A 19028-nucleotide genomic window follows, 5' to 3' on the forward strand; every position below is an offset into this window, starting at 1 on the left:
TGTACCCCAATGTTTATAGCAGCAATGTCCACAATAGCCAAACTGTGGAAAGAGCCAAGATGCCCATCGACAGATGAATGGATAAAGAAGTTGTGGTATATATACACAATGGAATATTATGCAGCCATCAAAAGGAATGAGATCTTGCCATTTGCAATGACGTGGATGGAACTGGAGGGTGTTATGCTGAGTGAAATAAGTCAATCAGAGAAAGACATGTATCACATGACCTCACTGATATGAGGAATTCTTAATCTCAGGAAACAAACTGAGTGTTACTGGAGTGGTTGGGGGTGGGAGGGATGGGGTGGCTGGGTGATAGACATTGGGGAGGGTATGTGCTACGGTGAGCGCTGTGAATTGTGCAAGACTGTTGAATCACAGATCTGTACTTCTGAAACAAATAACGCAACATATTTTAAGAAAAAAGGAAAAGAAGATAACAGGAGAGGAAGAAAAGGGGAGTATGTCAGAGGGGGAGACGAACCATGAGAGATGGTGGACTCTGAAAAACAAACTGAGGGTTCTAGAGGGTAGGGGGGTGGGGGGATTGGTTATCCTGGTGATGGGTATTGAGGAGGGCACGTTCTGCATGGAGCACTGGGTGTTATGAACAAACAATGAATCATGGAACACTCCACCAAAAACTAATGATGTAATATATGGTGATTAACATAACAATAAAAAAATTTAAAAAAAAAGAAGTGAAAGGATGGGTTAGCATCAAACCCCTTTAAAGTAATACCCCATACTAACAATTTAAAGGACAAAAATACGTATGATATCTCAATACATACAGTATAATATAAACTTAATAATATTGAATACCATTCATGAAAGATTCTTAGGTAGCTAGGAATAGAAAGAAACTTCCTTACCCTGATAATGTACCTACAAAAAAAGTTGTTAGTAGGAAAGAAGTAGTGACCCCTTTTTTTTCCAATATTGATGAGAAACATCTGAAATTTTATTATTTAAAATTTTACCCTTTAAATGTAATATGTGCTATAACTTGTGTTATATGCCGTTCACCAGATCAAGGACATTTCTTTCTATTCCTGATTTATAAGACTGTTTATACTGATACCAAACCTTAGCCAAAGCAATAAGACAAGAATGAGAAGAATTGTCATTTGCACATAAACTATTAGAACTGATAAGAAGTACATCAAGATTGCTAGACATGTGATACGCACACAAAAATCAATAGCATTGAAATACAGTTAATAACTAATTGGAAAATATAATAGAAAACCAAACAGAATTCATGACAGCTACAAAAATATGAAGTACCTTAATAAACCACTTTGATAGATTATTATCAAACTACAAACTACATGTGAAACTTTACAAAAACATGCATAAAATGTCATTAAAGAACATGAAAAGAAAATCTGAATAAATGGTTAGATAGATCATGATCATGGATAAAAAAAACAACTCAAAGCCATAAAAATGTTCTTCCTCTAATTATCCTATAAATTCACTATAATTCTAATCAAAATACCAACAGAATGTTTCCTGGATATTTAAACACTGAATCTAAAATTTACATGGAAGAGTAAATGTCCACAAATATCCAAGATACTTCAGAAAAAGAACAAGGAAGAAGATTTGCTCTGTGAAATATTAAAATACTTTATAAAGTTGTGGTATAATTTAAAAAGTATGACATTGACAGAGAGATAAAGAAATCAGTTAAACAAACAAGAAATACCAAAAACAGACCTGATACATGATACATTTGTGTAACATGGAGGAGGCATAAAAATGAGTAGAGACACAATTCACTATTCAAAAGATGAAACTGGGACGATGGATTTTTCTTATTTAAAAAAGAATTGATCCTAGGACGGAACCGAAGCCGGGCATAGGCCGTGGACGTGGTCCCGCCGAGAGCCGAAGATGGCAGTGAATGTATATTCAACATCAGTCACCAGTGATAACCTAAGTCGACATGACATGCTGGCCTGGATCAATGAGTCTCTGCAGCTGAATCTGATGAAGATCGAACAGTTGTGCTCAGGGGCTGCCTACTCTCAGTTTATGGACATGTTGTTCCCTGGCTCCATTGCCTTGAAGAAAGTGAAATTCCAGGTTCAGCTAGAACTTGAATACATCCAGAACTTCAAAATACTACAAGCAGTTTTTAAAAGAATGGGTGTTGACAAAATAATTCCTGTGGACAAATTAGTAAAAGGAAAGTTTCAGGACAATTTTGAACTTGTTCAGTGGTTCAAGTTTTTTGATGCAAACTATGATGGAAAAGACTATGACCCCGTAGCTGCCAGACAAGGTCAAGAAACTGCAGTGGCTCCCTCCCTTGTTGCTCCAGCTCTGAACAAACCGAAGAAACCTCTCAGCTCTAGCAGTGCAGCCCCACAGAGGGCCATTGCAACACACAGAACTACTGCAACCCCTCAGGCTGGCCCGGGTGTGGTGGCGAAAGAATCCTGGTGTGGGCAGCGGGGATGACGAAGCAGCTGAACTGATGCAGCAGGTCAAGGTATTGAAACTTGCCGTCGAAGACTTGGAGAAAGAAAGATTTCTACTTTGGAAAGCTAAGGAACATTGAATTGATTTGCCAGGAGAATGAGGGGGAAAACAATCCAGTATTGCGGAGGATCGTGGACATTCTGTATGCCACAGATGAAGGCTTTGTGATACCTGATGAAGGGGGCCCACAAGAGGAACAAGAAGAGTATTAACGGCCTGGACCAGCAGAGCGACATCCGAATTCTTCACTCCAAATCATGTGCTTAACTGTAAAATACCCCCTTTTATTATTCTTAGAGGACTCACTGGTTTCTTTTCATGAGCAAACAGTACCTCTTCTTAAAGTGCACTTTACAGAAATTTCACCCTTTTTCCAATGAGTTTGAGTTAGGAGCTTTTACCCTGTAGCAGAGCAGTATTAACATCTAGTTGGGTCACCTAGGGAACAAAGAGGCTGACCATGGGGCTCACCGTGTGGACGCTGGTAACACTGATTGCTGGAGAAGGTTTTTTTATGTGATACACTGAGGTGGAAACCTCAGTAGAGAAATGTAAAGACTGATTTGAATTTTAAGCTAATGTGAAATCTTGGCAGAGAACATTTTAATAAATAAATGCCTTAAGAGTATTTAAAATATGCTTCCATATTTCAAAATATAAAATGTAACATGACAGGAGATTTTACATGTTTGACATTGTATCTGGGAAGGAAGAAGGGCCAGACCTCTGGACCTTTGGAATCTGCTGTTCACAGGCCTTGCAGGGCTGCTTGAATCCTCAAAGACCCAGACCTTGGCCCAAAAGGAAAGTTTAAAAAGTTGCTCCGTAAAGCCATTTGGTGTCCTTGACCAATAGTATCCCTGCTCTAAGAAGTAAGAGGCATTGTTGCCTGGATGAATAGAGGGTGTGTTTCGGCCCTGGGATGTTTGAGATGAAGAGCTTGAATTTCATTGAACATTTCTCTGACGATTTTTCCAGTTATCCCTGAAATTTCTATGTATTGTGTTTCTTGGGAAATGAGGTATGTCCAGTTTTTAAATCTAACAACTACTTTGGGGGATTTGCCCACATCTCTGGGATTTGAATGGGGTTGTGTCCCATTTTACTGTCTTTTAAGTTTACATTGAACATGTTTCTCTTCTCTGCTCCCCTCGCCCACTGGGGACTCCTCTTTGGCTCCTTAAAGTTTGCTGCTTAGAGTGTAAGTTCAGCAGGCAGATGGTCACGCTACAAGTTCTTTCTGGACTTCTGGCAGAGGGAGTGACCAGTGAAGGCCATTGCTACCTTGGTATCTGCAAGGCTGGGTGTTCTCGGTACCTGCTGTCCACCGCCCTCCACTGTTATTGGAATACTTTGCCAGTGCACTAATCTCTTTGGAGATAAAATTCGTTAGCATGTTACTATATGTTAATTTTCTTTTGCAGAAGATACAGTACTGTGTCTGAATTAATTATTAATATTTAAAATATTTCATTCCTTAACTCTTCCTCATTTGCTTTGCTCCTAGCCTATTCAGTTCTTTGTTTGGCAGAATTCTGCAAAATGTGTGTCACCCACTACTGAGATTGTTCAGCCCCTGATGTATTTGTATTGATTTGTTCCTGGTGGTAGCTTGTCCTAAAATGTGTGTAGAAAGCAGATATTTTATTATAAAATTGTTGTGTAGTGCATGCTCTGTGTGGAATTCAGAGGAAAACCCAGATTCAGTAATTAACAATGCCAAAAAATGCAAGTAACTAGCCATTGTTCAAATAACAGTGGTACTATTTCTCTTTTGTGGCCTTTTAGACTTTTGTTGCCCTAAAATTCCATTTTATTGGGAACCCATTTTCCACCTGGTCTTTCTTGACAGGGTTTTTTTCTACTTTAAACAGTTTCCAAATAAAATTCTGTATTTCAAGAGAGAAAAAAAAAGAATTGATCCTCTATCATATTCATTAAAAATTCTAATTAGTTATGTACCTAGATTTAAAGGAACAAATCTCTATAATTTTAGAATAAGAATTTTAAAATGTCTTTATGAATTTAGTTTGTTCTGATTAAATATGGCATTTATTGTGATTGGTAATTGATCATGCTGTATTGGAGTTTCACTGTCTCTGTCTGCTTAATATTTTAAACCTCATCTTTGCCAGTGAAGACTTCACATCTAGAATACATGAATGACTCCTATAAATGCATAAGAAATAAACAACCCCATAAAAATGGGCAAAGGGTATGAACAGGCAACAAGCAAATGAGAAAATGGCCAATAAGGATAAAAAAGGCTCCAACTCAATAGTAATCATGTAGATGCAGTTTAAAAAAACCAACAAACAAATATTTTTAAAAAGCAGTGAAACGCTAATTCCGATTCTTTAAACTGACAAAAATTTAAAATTTTGACCACACCAATCATTGACAAAAATATGGAAAAATAGAAACCTCATACACTCCTTGTCTATTCTGACATAAATCACATTGAAAAACAATTTGGCAATATCTAGTACAACTAAAAAAATCCTACACGTCCTATAACTCAGAAATTCCACTTCCAGTTTCATACACCAGAGGAACCCTTTCACACAAGCACAATGAGACACTGAAGCTTTGTTCGTAAGAACAACAAATTAGAAATAATTCAGATGACTGGCATAGGGGAATGGATATAAAATGTGTGATACATTCATGTGGTAGGATACTCTACACTAGTTAAAATGAATAAGTATATCTATATGTATTAATGTGAATAGATTTTTTAAAAACATAGATTGAATGGGGGAGTGAACTCTTGTACAGCATGGGAATTTTTAAGTAAATTTTAAATGCACAAAACATTACTATGTCATTCATGAATATATGTAGTAAATACAGAAAAGTCTAGACTGAATACACACCAAATTCTTGGAAATTTTTCCCTTTGAGGAAGGACAGAAGGGAATTGAACTAGAGAGGGAAATACAGGAGATTTAAACTTTTTCTATGATGGTTTCTTTCTTTAAAAACAAATTTGTCACAAACTAGGAGACAATATTTGCAAAAGACATATCTGATTAAGAACTGTTATCCAAAATATAGATGAACACTTACAACTCAATAATAAGAAAACAGACAGCCCAATTAAAACCTGGGCAAAAGACTTAACCTGACACCTCACCAAAGAAGACACACAAGTAGCAAATAAACATAAGAAAGGATGCTCAATACCATACACCATTAAGGAATTGCAAATTAAGACAACAATGAGATGCTGCTATACACTTATTAGAACCGTCAAGATTCAAATCACTGAACACACCAAATGCCGGCAAAGATGTGCAGTAACAGGAACTCTCCTATTCATTGATGGAGGAAAAGAAAAATGGTTACAGCCACTTTGGACAACAGTTTGACAGCTTCTTACAAAACTAAACATACTCTTACTATATTATCCAGCAATCACACTCCTTGGTATTTCCCCAAATGAGTTGAAAACTATGTTTACACAAAAATGTGCACATGCATGTTTATAGCAGCTTTTTCCAAGATTGCCAAAACTTGGAAGCAACCAAGATGTACTTTAGTAGATGAATGGATAAGTAAACTGGTACATCAGGCAATGAAATATTATTTGATCCATAAAAAGACATGAAGGAAACTTAAACGTTATTACTGAATGAAAGAAGAAATCTGAAATGGCTATAGTACTGTCTGAGTCCAGCAACACAACATTCCGTAAAAGGCAAAATCATGGAAACAGTAGAAAGGTCAGTGTTTCCCAAGGATTAGAAAGGTGGGAGTGATGAACAGACAGAACAAAAAGGAGTTTTCAGGGCAGTGAAACTTTGTGTGATACTATAACATTGGATAGGTGTCATTATTCATTTTCCAAACCCATAGAATGCACAACACCAACAGTGAACCCTAATGTAAAGTATGGACTTTGGGGGGTGGCATGTCAGTGTTGGTTCACTGATAGTGACAAATGCACCACTCTGGTGCAGGATGGTAATGGTAAGGGAGGCTGTGTGTATTGGGGGGGCGAGTAATTTAGAAACTCTCTGTACTTTCTGCTCAGTTTTGCTATGAACCTAAAACTGCTTTAAAAAAATAAAGTCTATCCATTTTTTTTTTAAATTTGAAGTATACATGAAAGAAGTTAGTATTTGTTCATCTGGAGTAGTGAGCATCTAGGTTTTACCATATTATCATTTATAGTTTTCTCTTAATTTTCCAATAAGGCATTCTAAAGAAAATAATCATTGGAAATATGTATCAGCAGCTGTACATTAAAGAAAATACAGATGAATATTTTATAGTAATAAAGGTATAATTCACAGAGAAGATCAAACCATCATAAATATTTACACTTCCAAAAAATATCAGAGAAATTTATCAAGTAAAATCTATTAGAAACACAAGGAAACACTGAGAAGACCTCAATCATGGTGGAGATCTTCACTTACCTTTCAAAAAAATCAATAGGTGAAATAGATAAAAAATAAATAAGGATATAACAGATATGAACAAACCATTGCAAGCCTGATTTAATAAATATATTTTGAACTTCGTAATATAAAACATATTGCATATTTTGAATTTTATATTTGAAATGCTTTTCAAATATCCTTGGAATATTTTTTAAAAATTGATTCTATATCAGACCACAAATAAAGCTTGAAATATCTAGAAAATAGAAATATGAAAAGCCTAGTGTCCCGGCCCTATGTTAGATCCCATTAGGAAGGAGTCAGGCTTCCAGGGAAGGACACCCCCTTGCCAATCTCAACATTTGAAGAAGTCACTCAGCACCACCCTCAGATCTTACCTCAGGGGCAACTCTTCTACAGGGCTGCTAAAGATGCCTTGAGCCATCGTGTCCCTCTTTAGAAATTCCTTTTCTGAGGAGTAAGAAACTAAATTGAATGGGGGACAAAAAGCTACAACTGGATTCTTCTTGACCTAATTTACTTAAGTCACGTTTCCAGTCTCTCAACCCTCTCTTTTTAAAAAAAAAAAAAAAAAAAGATTTTATTTATTTATTTGAGAGAGAGAATGAGATAGAGAGAGAGAGCATGAGAGGGGGGAGGGTCCGAGGGAGAAGCAGTCTCCCCGCTGAGCAGGGAGCCCGATGCGGGACTCGATCCCGGGACCCCAGGATCATGACCTGAGCCGAAGGCAGTCGCTTAACCAACTGAGCCACCCAGGCGCCCCTCTCAACCTTCTCTTTTAGAGGCACCTGCAATGATTCTCTGAAAATCCTTTGCTGGTTAAACTTCTCTTCAAATCAGTTGAACTTCTGGAGTAAAAGAGGCAAATGTGGGGGGGGGGGGGGGGGAAAAAAAAAAAAAAAAAAAACCAAGGGGCGGCAGAGGAGAGAGGAAGGTAAGGGACTGGTGAATCTCAGACACCAAAGGGAAGTCCCATCAGCAAAGCACATGCCTCCGGCTTCCCGGATGGAATTCTTCTCTGGCTAATTTAACATATGTGAGCTACTCTTGCTCACCAGGATGAGCAGTATACGTCAGGTTTCCACAGCCATTCGTAAAACCCCAGAACAGACTAGTTCTGCACCCTCCCATAAACCTGAGTCAGAAATAAATGGGAAGATTTATAAAGGGGAGGTGCAATTCTTCTGCTACATTGGTTTAAAGATGGTGAAATAAATGAGTTAAACCGTTCGCTCAGAGTGTTTCATGAAGCAGATCTAATGTGCAGTTTTGTGACCTGATGTGACTTTAACTCTTCAGTAAATCAAAAAGCTTAACAAATATTAAGATGGCAAAGATTACCTGTGTGGGACAGATTTGATCTTTCATCCATTATCATTCAGGAAACCAAGGGCTCCAGAAGAAAGCAGCCAGCATGTCATGTGACCGGTGGGGGGGGGGCAGGAGTGGGGTGCAGAGCGGTTATGGAAGAAGCCAGGAGCCTCACAGTAAATACTGATCTTTCTGATCCTCCAAGAAGGATGCCTGAGATTTACAACCAGGGAAGTTTCCAGAAAGTGAGGCCTGTCCCTTTGCTGGGTGTTTCCTGAGGGCCTCTCTTTCAGCTCCTGACACCCCACGAAGCAGGTCCTTACACCCCCAGCACCAGCCACTGTGCTCCACAGATATAAGGCACAGATTAAGGTATTGGTTCCTCTTCAGGAAAACAACACAAATATTGCCCCAGGACACCGCAAATCAACTGGGAAATCCATGTGGGAGAAGATCCCTCCAAACATGCAGTTCCAGGAGATTGACTTAGGAGACCCCAAGTCATCAAAGCTTTCCATCTAAAGGGGGCAAATGAGTAGCAGGGCCATGTCAATGGTCTCACCCCCTTTTTCTCCTTCATATACGCCAAAGCCAACACTGGAAGCCAGAGATGGCCATTTACCCATGAAATGCCTAGAACCTCCAAACCCCAGAACTGGAAAGACTTAGCAATCATTCTGTCCTGGGACTCAAACAGTGACCAGTGGAATCCCAGACCTTCACATCCCTGTGCACCTTGAGGACCATCAAGGAAGTGAGGGACAGGCAGGTGAAGAAGGACCGGGGGGCGCTCCTCACTGATTCTAGCAAAGCAGCTCTTATAGGTATATATTCTATCCACTGAAATTTTGCGTTAAGATATCTTGGGAAAAGAAAGGCTACCTCTGCTTATTTTGCAGATGGCAAACCTGAGGTTCAGGGAAGAGAAGAGCAAGGCACAGTATGAAACTGAGCTGTAGGCATGTCATCACCATAGGAGTTCAAAGGAAGAAAGAAGATGACCTGCCAAGACAATCCCAAAGCCCACCCTCATTAAGATGCCTTTGAAAGGGGAGATGAACCAAGAAAAGCCAAGATTCGGGATTCCTGCAGGTAAATTGGTGACTATATTTGAGAAATTGTACTGAAGTTGTGACTGGTGAAATGGGCCCCAGGGTAGCAGTCCTGCACAACTCAAAGGCACCCCGTGCTTGCCCCGAGGGCCCCCAGGGTGCATAGATAAGCCCTTCACCCGGGATGACAGAGACCTGACCCTCCCACCCAGTAAAAAGGCCAGTCAGATACCTCGCCCCAATTCACTTCCTCCACCAGCATGTATGCATCTAGAATCTGCTTAGAATGTATCCAGTTGCTCCTTTTCAGGGCTCCCAGGAGGCCCCACTTGCAGGAGGCATTCTTGGTGCTGAGGCTCATAGCCTCAGCTGTTTCTCAGAGAGCAGGAAGAAACTTCCCCTTGTATCCAGGGATTTGTCTTGACTGTTAAAACCGAGGGAATGAAGGAAGAAAGAAATGAGTTGTAGAGGTTTCTACTGAATTTTGTCCTGCTCTCTAATCAAAATGACCTTTTTTAAAAAAAAATTTTTGAATTTTTAAAGGTATTAGCCTCTGTTATTATTTGTCTGGGAGTCTATAATAGTCCCATTTTATTAGATCCAAATTTCCTATTTAGACAACAGAGCCTAAGAGCCTCTTCAGAACAAGTAAATAATATGCATTTTCCAAAGTAATTTGCAGACAAAATACATATGCGCTCTGCTCAGATTACCGAAAGAACAAAATCACCAAGAAGATGATGATGCTGTTTAATAATGTCAAAACTAAATATTTTTGCACCCAAACGGAAATACCTGCGATGTCCTGGAAAGGTCCCCTTTAGCCTGCTTGATAAATTATACCTTATTTTACCACCTTCCACATGCCATCTCTGATGGTTTTGAAAAAGCAGCTGGAAGAACATCAGTACTATTTTCAGGAATTGATTTTTCCCTGTCCCCTCTCCCTCTCCCATAATCAGCCACGTGAAAACTCGCCTTGCGCCCACTCTCAGAAACCACCTTCACAAAGGGATTACAGCACCTGTTCGCCAGCCCTAGGTCCCTTCTGAGGGCTGTCTCCAAGCTCGGCTCTGTTTGGACTGGGCCCTGGGCCAAGGAGAGTCCCGCTAATGGCTGACCTCCACCAAGCACCCACAGGCAGACAGACAGGAGCAGTTGCTCCATCCACCCAGAGCCCAGTAACAGTTGGGCTAAAATTAGTCTGAGGCCTGGAGACAGACTGATTGGAAGGAGAATCAGAGATAGGAGAGAGAGGGGTGAGAATATCCTGGAAGACCAACTTTGGAGAAGTAGTCTGGGTCTTTCCTAACTGCCTTAAGGATGGGGAGGGAAGTAGAAGATTCTAGATAGGGGCCTGACGGCAGCTGCCTGGAAACATCAGGAGACACCTGGGGTCAGTTATGCCCTCACTCTCCACTCAGGCAGATCCCCATCTGTGCCTCCCCTCTAAGCTGCCCTCCCCACTGCTTTCTGCTAAACTCTGTCTAACTCTTCAGAAACTCTTGTACATTCTCTCAGAAAATTTCCCAACATGAATCCTGATCAGTTTGGAAAGATTTCCTTGTTTTAGACCATAGTCCAAAATGCTCAAAGGGAACAGAGATGATTAAAAGTCCAAGTGCACGTGTAAATCAAATATGGACTTGTGCACAAATCCCCAGACCATTGGACGTGAGGGTGTTAGTGTTTGTCCTGCTCCTTCTACTATAGATCACTGGAGTTCAGTGTTTCCCTTGGGAATCTGCTTAAAGCGAAAGTTAATGATCCTAACCACATGTCCCTTACAAGAGGTTTATTACTTTTAACAAAACAACAGAAAAGTGGAGGTAGGGGCGCCTGAGTGGCTCAGTTGGTTAAGCGGCTGCCTTCGGCTCAGGTCATGATCCTGGAGTCCCAGGATCGAGTCCCGCATCGGGCTCCCTGCTCAGCGGGGAGTCTGCTTCTCCCTCTGACCCTCCCCCTCTTATGCTCTCTCTATCTCATTCTCTCTCTCAAATAAATAAATAAAATCTTAAAAAAAAAAAAAGAAAAGTGGAGGTAGGTGTCCATCTGAGTCACTTGGGCAGGTGATGCTCTAGACTATATCCTCCCACTCCATCCCACTCCCTCTCAGAGGCAGGAAAAGGAAGCCAGGGACTGGAGTGAGGGGAAGTGACCACACTTTCCATGGCTTTTTGGGTTCAGTTTTACAGTTAATGTAAGACACAAAGGCCCCTGGCTACTCTCGGTGCTAGAGGATTTTGCACAAAGTGCTGGTTTGTAATCAGTGAGAGAAGGTGAGCTCTGACCCTGAGCTACTGGCCTGACTTTGAGCATCAGGAAAAGACCATTAGCACTGGCTATTGCCACTGCCGGGTTGATTGGTGTCACAGGTAGACATGGGAGGCTGACTTTCACCTTTAACCGTAACATTGCCCAGTATTGCTTAGTTCTGTGAACTGGGGTTATTTTCCTAGTTACAAAGGCAGAAGAGATGTTCAGCCCCGGGCATTTAAAAATGGCAGATGCCAAACTCTAAAGACACCTCCCAGAACAGAGTTCACCGGAAGAGGTTTCCAGATTGCTATGCTGATATTTAGAAGGACATAACAGTCAAGAGGATGTAATAAATTTTGATACATTCCCTAGGAAAGCAATCATAGAACTTTAGAGTCACATCTTGACATAGTCCACAAAACTACTTCTAGTTAAATGTACTTAGATTTCTTTGGAATGACCATTCTTTATACTTTCTTAGAATGCTCTCCGGTTGTCAGCATTAGACTGTGGGTTCCCCTTGGAAAAGTGTCATGTTTATTTCTAACCCACCCCGCTACATACCTGCCCCAGGGCCTAAGACCCAGAGTACTTTATAGATGGGTGCTCCAAACACGTTGTTGACATTTGATGGGGCTCTTGAGCTTGGTACTGTTTCCGTCTTGTGAAGACTTGCACACACAGAACCAAATGCTCTCAAAACTGGTTGGAGATAAGGACACTCATTGACAAACATCAAACATCCCTAATTTCCCAAAGCCCCACAGGCTCCATCCGAAGGCCAGCAGAGTCACAATGGATACTTAATGATGAAACTCTTTCCGGGTGCTTTCATGTTAACATGGTCCAATGTAATGTCAAGCTGGGAAGAATAAAGGTTAATATATTCTATTAGTCCCAATTGTCATAAGAATTTTACCTAACAATATGGTTCATTAAATGCTGAATCTAACAATTATGTTCACCATAATAGAAATTATTCAGACAGATATGATCTGAATAGTTGTGATTTATTAATTTAGACACAAATTTAATTAGCAATTGATTTCAATTGCGTCTCCCCCTGAACAATAACTTTTGTGGAAATGCATCCTAGAAAAAAAAACACCAACGAAGAAATATCAGGTAATAATAAAGAAAGCAACCACTCCACTTTCAGAAATGCTATTATGGCTTTCCCCTGAAACGCTAACAAAAATAATTCCAGGCAGCTTGAAGAGGTGGCTCTTTTCCCCCCCATATGAAACACTGCTCCTGATCCCATGGGTAAGGACATCCCAGTGCACTATGGTGCTGCAGACAGTCACGGAGCAGAAGGAATGTGAGAGCCCCAGGTTCTTCTGGATCTACTGGAGAATCCCATCTCTAGATCCAGGTCTAGACAGAGAACAATTGTTCTGGCTTCCATCTCCTGTGCCCTGGGGGGCCCTGAGAAAAACCCAGTGCTACCCCTCACTGCCTACAATTTCCAATTTCTTATACTGGGACCCAAACTTTTGCATTCCTTTTGCATTCCTTCTTGGATATCAAACTCAAAAGAATATTATCCATAATCAAAAAAAAAAAAAATGAAGACAGAGAAAGAAAGAAAGAAAGAAAGAAAGAAAGAAAGAAAGAAAGAAAGAAAGAAAGAGAGAGAGAGAGAAAGAAAGAAAGAAAGAAAGAAAGAAAGAAAGAAAGAAAGAAAGAAAGCAAAAGAAAGAAAGAAGAAAGAATGCTTTACTTTTAAAAGGGCAAAATGGATTTTCCACCTAGTGGTCTTTCAATCAATTCTTTACACCCAAGTTTATTCCTACCCCAACTGCATCTGATAGACCAGTAACAATTTTCCATTTAGAAAAAGGCAACATTTGGCTTTTCATGATGCTCAGAAATTTGGCGTAGAAAGCGTAGGGAGGGTGGGAGGAAGCAGAAGGAGGAACTGAAATAGATATCTTCCTTCTCACTCTTCTTTCTACTGGCCTCAGCCTTAACTGGCTTCCCTCCTAATGGTTCCATGCCTTGGACCATCAACGATCATCAACTATATTCCTTTAACAAATAAATATATAATAATAGAGGTAGACATTTGAAATTCCGGACTTAAATCTTTTCACATTCAAATGGTAAAATCTGGGCTCCTTGGTGGAATGGTTGATTCTAGAGCTGGGGCATGAATTATGCAAAATGAGCCTGGAGCATCTAGCCATACCAGGCAACCAGCAAGGCTACCAGATCTTATCAAAAGGATGCAAGTGCCAACGTAAAAGGGCTCCAATTGCAAAATGTTTGGGTAACTTTATTGAAACATATCAAATGCTTTATAAATCCATGATTTCCCGATGATACAAAACATCACCACCTCATTGGTCATCTTTGGAGAATAAAGGAAAATGGACTCATTACCATAAAGGGAAAGGGAAAGAATCACACATTTATCTGCCTTTTCTGTATGAACTGTATCTCAGTGTAAACAAATAGTTGATGGGGAGAAATTCCCCTTTAGAGAAGTATTCCAGCTGACAAAAGAAGAATAGTAAAATCTGAATATCACTATTTTGTAACTCTAATAAGTAATGAATCTAGACAATGCTCTTCAGTGGTTACTAACATCACAAAGAGCAAGATGACCAGGCATTATGTGCCTGTGTGGATGGACAGAACATTATCTATGAAGTAGCCTTATAAAACATTGAATCTGGTTGCAATGGACTAAATGTTTCTATTCCCTCCAAATTTGTATGTTGAAACTCTAATCCCCAGTGTGATGGTATTTGGAGGTGGGGCCTTTAAGGTCATTAGGTCATGAGGGTGGGGTCCTCCTGGATGGGATTAGTTTCCCTATAAGAAGAGGCTAGAGTTAGCCAACTCTTTCTGCCATGCAAGGATACAGCAAGAAGTCAGCAGTCTGCAACTCAGAAGAGAACCCACCAGAACCTGACCATGCTGCACCCTGATCTCAGACTTCCAGCCTCCCGACCTGGGAGAAATAAATTTCTGTGTATGAGCCACCCAGCCTCCAGTACTTTGTCATAGCAGCCTGAACTAAGACACTGGTCAAACCACTAGATCTAATTACCAATTGACAGGACATACTAGAGGCAGAACATATTCAATTATATCACACAGATGCATTTGCAAAATTAAGAATGTGGAAAACTTTATAGGACAAATCACCTGTTTTTCCTTTAAGCCATAAACTGCAGGCACATTTTTTTTTTAAATAGCTATAAAAAGAGCAATGGAGAAACCAATGGATGGCAAGAGACTTTCTTTATGTTGTATCAACCAAGTGCGATGTGTGGACTTTGAATGCTCCTTCAAACAAATCAACCTAAAAAAAAAATAGTATGAAATAATCCGAGAAACCTAAACACAGACTAAACATTTATGATATTAAGGAATTGGTATTTCGAAGTGTGACAATAGTAACATAGTTCTGTGAGGTTTTGTTTTGTTTTCTTTTTAACCAAAGAGTATTGTCTAGGGGTGCCTGGGTGGCATAGTCGGGTAAGCAGCTGACTCTTGGCTTCAGCTCAGGTTGTGATCTCAGGGTCATGAGATCAAGCCCCATGTTGGGCTCTGTGCTCAGCGCAGAGTCTGCTTAAGACTCTCTCTCCTTCTACGCCTCCCCACCAAAATAAATAAATAAATCTTAAAAAAAAATAGAGTTTTGTCTTATACAGACAGGTACATACTAAAATATTTACTGGTGAAATGATATTATGAGGGCCAAGACCAAGGGCCCCTCCAGTGCTGCCTCCTAGATGCCTCCCTTGCTCCTCCCCAGCCCTGGTCCTTGTGTGATGTCTGGAATTTGCTTCAATAATCCAATAGTGGGGAGAGAATGGTGGATGGGAGCAGAAATGAAAGAAGACTTGAAACTATCTCTAATAAAAAATACAATTTAAAAAAATCCTTAAAATTGGTTGTGATGTTTTATTTTTACATTTCAAGCTAACAGTAGATTTTGAAATAAGTGACAGTAATTACTGTTTTCAGATTTCCTAACACTCAGCACTAGACTATATAAGCCCTTTCACATCAGATCTTATTCAGCTCTGTTTGATCGACTCAAAAATAGGCATGTACATCTCTATGAGCCAGGCTGGGTACCTGGAGCTGAAAATGCAGCTTCAGGCCAGAAAGTCCCTGTCGTCCACAGAATGCTTATACTCTAGTCAGAGTGTAAGGCCAAAAAGAAAACAAACTGACACAAGAGGAAGGGTTGCTAAGACAGAAAGTCCCACAGGGGGATGTATTTAAGGAAAAGAGGCTGGGAAGGCCTCTCTGGGGTGGCGCCCCTTGAGCTGCAAGAAGAGAAGGAGTAGGCCGCGTGAAGGGAGATTGAGGATCTCCCGCAGAGGCAGTGAGAACCCAATGCACAAAGTCCTAAGTCGAGAAAGACCTGGCAGGTTCAAGAAAACAAGAGACAACCGGTGGGATGGGCACAAAATCATAAGGGGCAGAGAGGAGCACATGAGGTTCAAGAGATAGGCATGAGCTAGATCAGGTGAGACTTGATGGGCATAATACATTGTTTGTCTGCTCGGTTGTTTTTTAATCTTATATCCATTATAACAATCAGAGTGTCTGGTGCATGATAAACTCAATGTGTTGGTCTGGATTAACTCCTTCTATACTGTAATTGGAAAGTGGCTGTATTAGACCTTCAGAAAGTCATCAAGAAGATATGACCACCAACTGACCCAGGAGCTTGACCCGAGGACTTGGAGGCTTCTCACCCCATCCCCATCCACTTACCTTTCTCACTCCAGAGGCTGCTCCAAGGACAGAGCCTTGAGAGAGTGATATGTTGTTGAGAACACCTACATGGTAAACATGACTGAACCCAGTGAAGGCCTCTTTATAAACTTTTAAAATTTGGCAAGCAGGTGCAGGGATTCATTCATCTTGTTGCCACCCAAGAAATTTCCCTTTACTTCTTAAAACTGCCACCTACCAAATTACAGTGGCCTGCCTCTCTCTTCCATTTCTCCCTGCCCTCCAAGTAAGTGAGCTTTGTTTCAGATTACAGCCAGGAAGTTCCCAAGAGGGTTGCAAAGCAACACATATGCTCTTTATAGACAAATTCTTAAATTTGTATTTTTAAAAAAACAAGACCACAGGACCAAAATGAAGTCACTTATGCTAAGCCCCACATCACCAAACCAAGACTTTTTATAGTTTTGCCTCTCCCCAAAATGGAATCTTAAACCAGTCAATCAGGAATCACCTGATGGCACTCTTTAGGTAATCTGCCTGATAGACACCTGTCATCCCCTAAAGGAAAGGAACCCTGCAATAACCAACCCACTTTTTTTGCCTAGTGTAACTTCCTTGTTCCCATTCCGTTCTACCTGAGTCTTTCATTTTGTGCAGCTCCTTGGAGCTCCTTTCTATCTGCTAGATTGGATGTTGCCCAATTTGAATCAATTTTCACTCAAATAAACTCAAAAATTTTAATATGCCTCAGTTTATCTTTTAACAGTATTAACCAGAGTCCTGTTGATTTCTCAAGTCTCTCTGTTTATTTCAGGAAACCTACTGAAACTGGTCTATTTAACTCCTTTCTTGCTTCAGCACAGGTTTGGCAGAGAATAAAATGTCAATGAGTCTAAGAGTCCTTCATGCTTTTCCACAGCTTGAAGTGAGTTGCAAGGTAGAATTAATTGGGGTTGGCAGGACTAGAAATTGGACATAGCCTCTTAGTTCCAGGGGCATGAAGTCTTCCCAGTTTGGCTTCCTAATTTGGTTTGAAATAAATTTCTGGAATGTCAAACATCCCCATATTCAAAGGTAAGTATATATCTATATTCCAAAGCCAAACGAAAATGTCTTTTAGATTATCTGTCATTTTCTATTACTTGTGATACAGTTCCCTTCATTTAGCGCCTATGATCAAGAATTAACATTGCACCTCAAATACAAATGAATGGGAAAGGTAACAGAGGGGGAAGGCTTTCAAAATAGCCTAAAATAGGAGCAATTTGTCCATGTCTAATTTGTTGGGCAAAAGGACTTTCACCTGTTAGGAGAACAAGGTAATCTAGTTTGAGGTCTTGAAAGAGAGAACAAATGGAGTGTTCTCTTTCTTCATAATTGTTCACATTTAATGGCATTACAAGGGCATGTTAGCTATTCCAACCAAAAGCAATTTAATGAAAATGTATGCATATTGGTGGCATTGATATGTTAATGCTACAAATGAAATATAAATCTTTGGGGAAACAAATGCAAGGGAGGGCACCAGGAGGCTTTGTTCACCAACTCACATGGAGTTGGGCTTCAGGAAAGAATAACCTGTAGTCTGTTCTTCCTTCCTGCCACCTACAGGTCCTTAGTACAGGAAATTCAGGTAGATGGAGATGGGAAGACAATCATTTGGGATCTCCATGGTCTGAAACCACCTCCAAAGGCAACAGATCCCACCACCTGGAATTTACTCTCTGTCCTCAACCCCAACCTATATCTTCATTTGCCTAAAATAAAAATAAGAAATTCAAACACATGTAAAAATTCATCTTTACCAAAATCTTCCTTGATTAACCCCATCCAGATTGGTCCCTGCACTTGGGTTCCATCTACATACGAACTTTTGCACATGTTGATGTATTGCTTCAAAGAGCATAATTTGCTGCTACATTGTTCCAGATCATTTCATCTGAGTATTTTTGTGTTTATTTGAGAATTCAGGTGCCTGGAACTTTTCCCTTTCATTTGGGAATTCAGGTATAAAGTCAATTTTCTATAATTGTTTGTGGCATTACTCCCAGAAGGGGAACTATTAGATGACATTTCCATCAGAGATGAAAACTCACCAGCCATTTTGTTTAAACATTGCTTGGTCACTGGAATTCCAATTCAGTTGGTATAATTTATATTGATTCTTCCCATATGTTCCTTTATCAAGTCTTAGTATCTCCACTTCCTTCTCCTGCCTCTTTATCAGTAGGCTCTAGGCACACAGATATTTGCCTGGAGCTGATCAATTCTGATGCCAATATGGAGTTTCACACTCACATATACAAAAGTAAAAACAAAAGTCTAAAAGAGACTAGTGAAAAAAAGAAAAACTAAAAAAAAAAAAGCAAAAAGAAAATAATAGGCTTTGATTCATTTCCTTAAGGGTCTTGGGTCTGCTTTCTCTCAAATCTGTGGACTTGTTTCTTCCAGTCTGTAGCCAGGACACATAGTCCTTTATTTTCATGGCGGAATGGGCATCTTCTTACATGAAACCAATGACCTGCTTGTCAGGGAAAACCACAGCCTTTTCAGCAACCCCTTCTTTACATTCTTTTTTTTTGTTAAGGATTTATTTATTTATTTTAGAGAGAGAGAGTGTGCTCATGTGAGCATGAGGAGGGGCAGAGGGAGAAGGTGAGAGAGAATCTCCATCAGACTCCCTGCTGAGCACAGAGCCCCACATGGGGCTCGATCCCAGGACCCTGAGATCATGACCTGGCTAAAATCAAGAGTCAGCCGCTTAACCAACTGAGCCACCCAGGCCCCCCCCCCCCCC

General features: G+C 40.3%; 1 pseudogene; it reads left to right on the forward strand.

The window, feature by feature from the left end:
- Positions 1 to 1878: 1878 nt before the first annotated feature.
- LOC112828614 (microtubule-associated protein RP/EB family member 1 pseudogene) lies at positions 1879 to 3355 on the forward strand (annotated as a pseudogene).
- The last annotated feature ends 15673 nt before the right edge of the window (positions 3356 to 19028 follow it).

This window comes from Callorhinus ursinus, unplaced genomic scaffold, assembly GCF_003265705.2.
Source record: "Callorhinus ursinus isolate GAN/ISIS: 27379988/994484 unplaced genomic scaffold, GSC_fseal_2.0 scaffold13, whole genome shotgun sequence".
Lineage (NCBI taxonomy): Eukaryota > Metazoa > Chordata > Mammalia > Carnivora > Otariidae > Callorhinus > Callorhinus ursinus.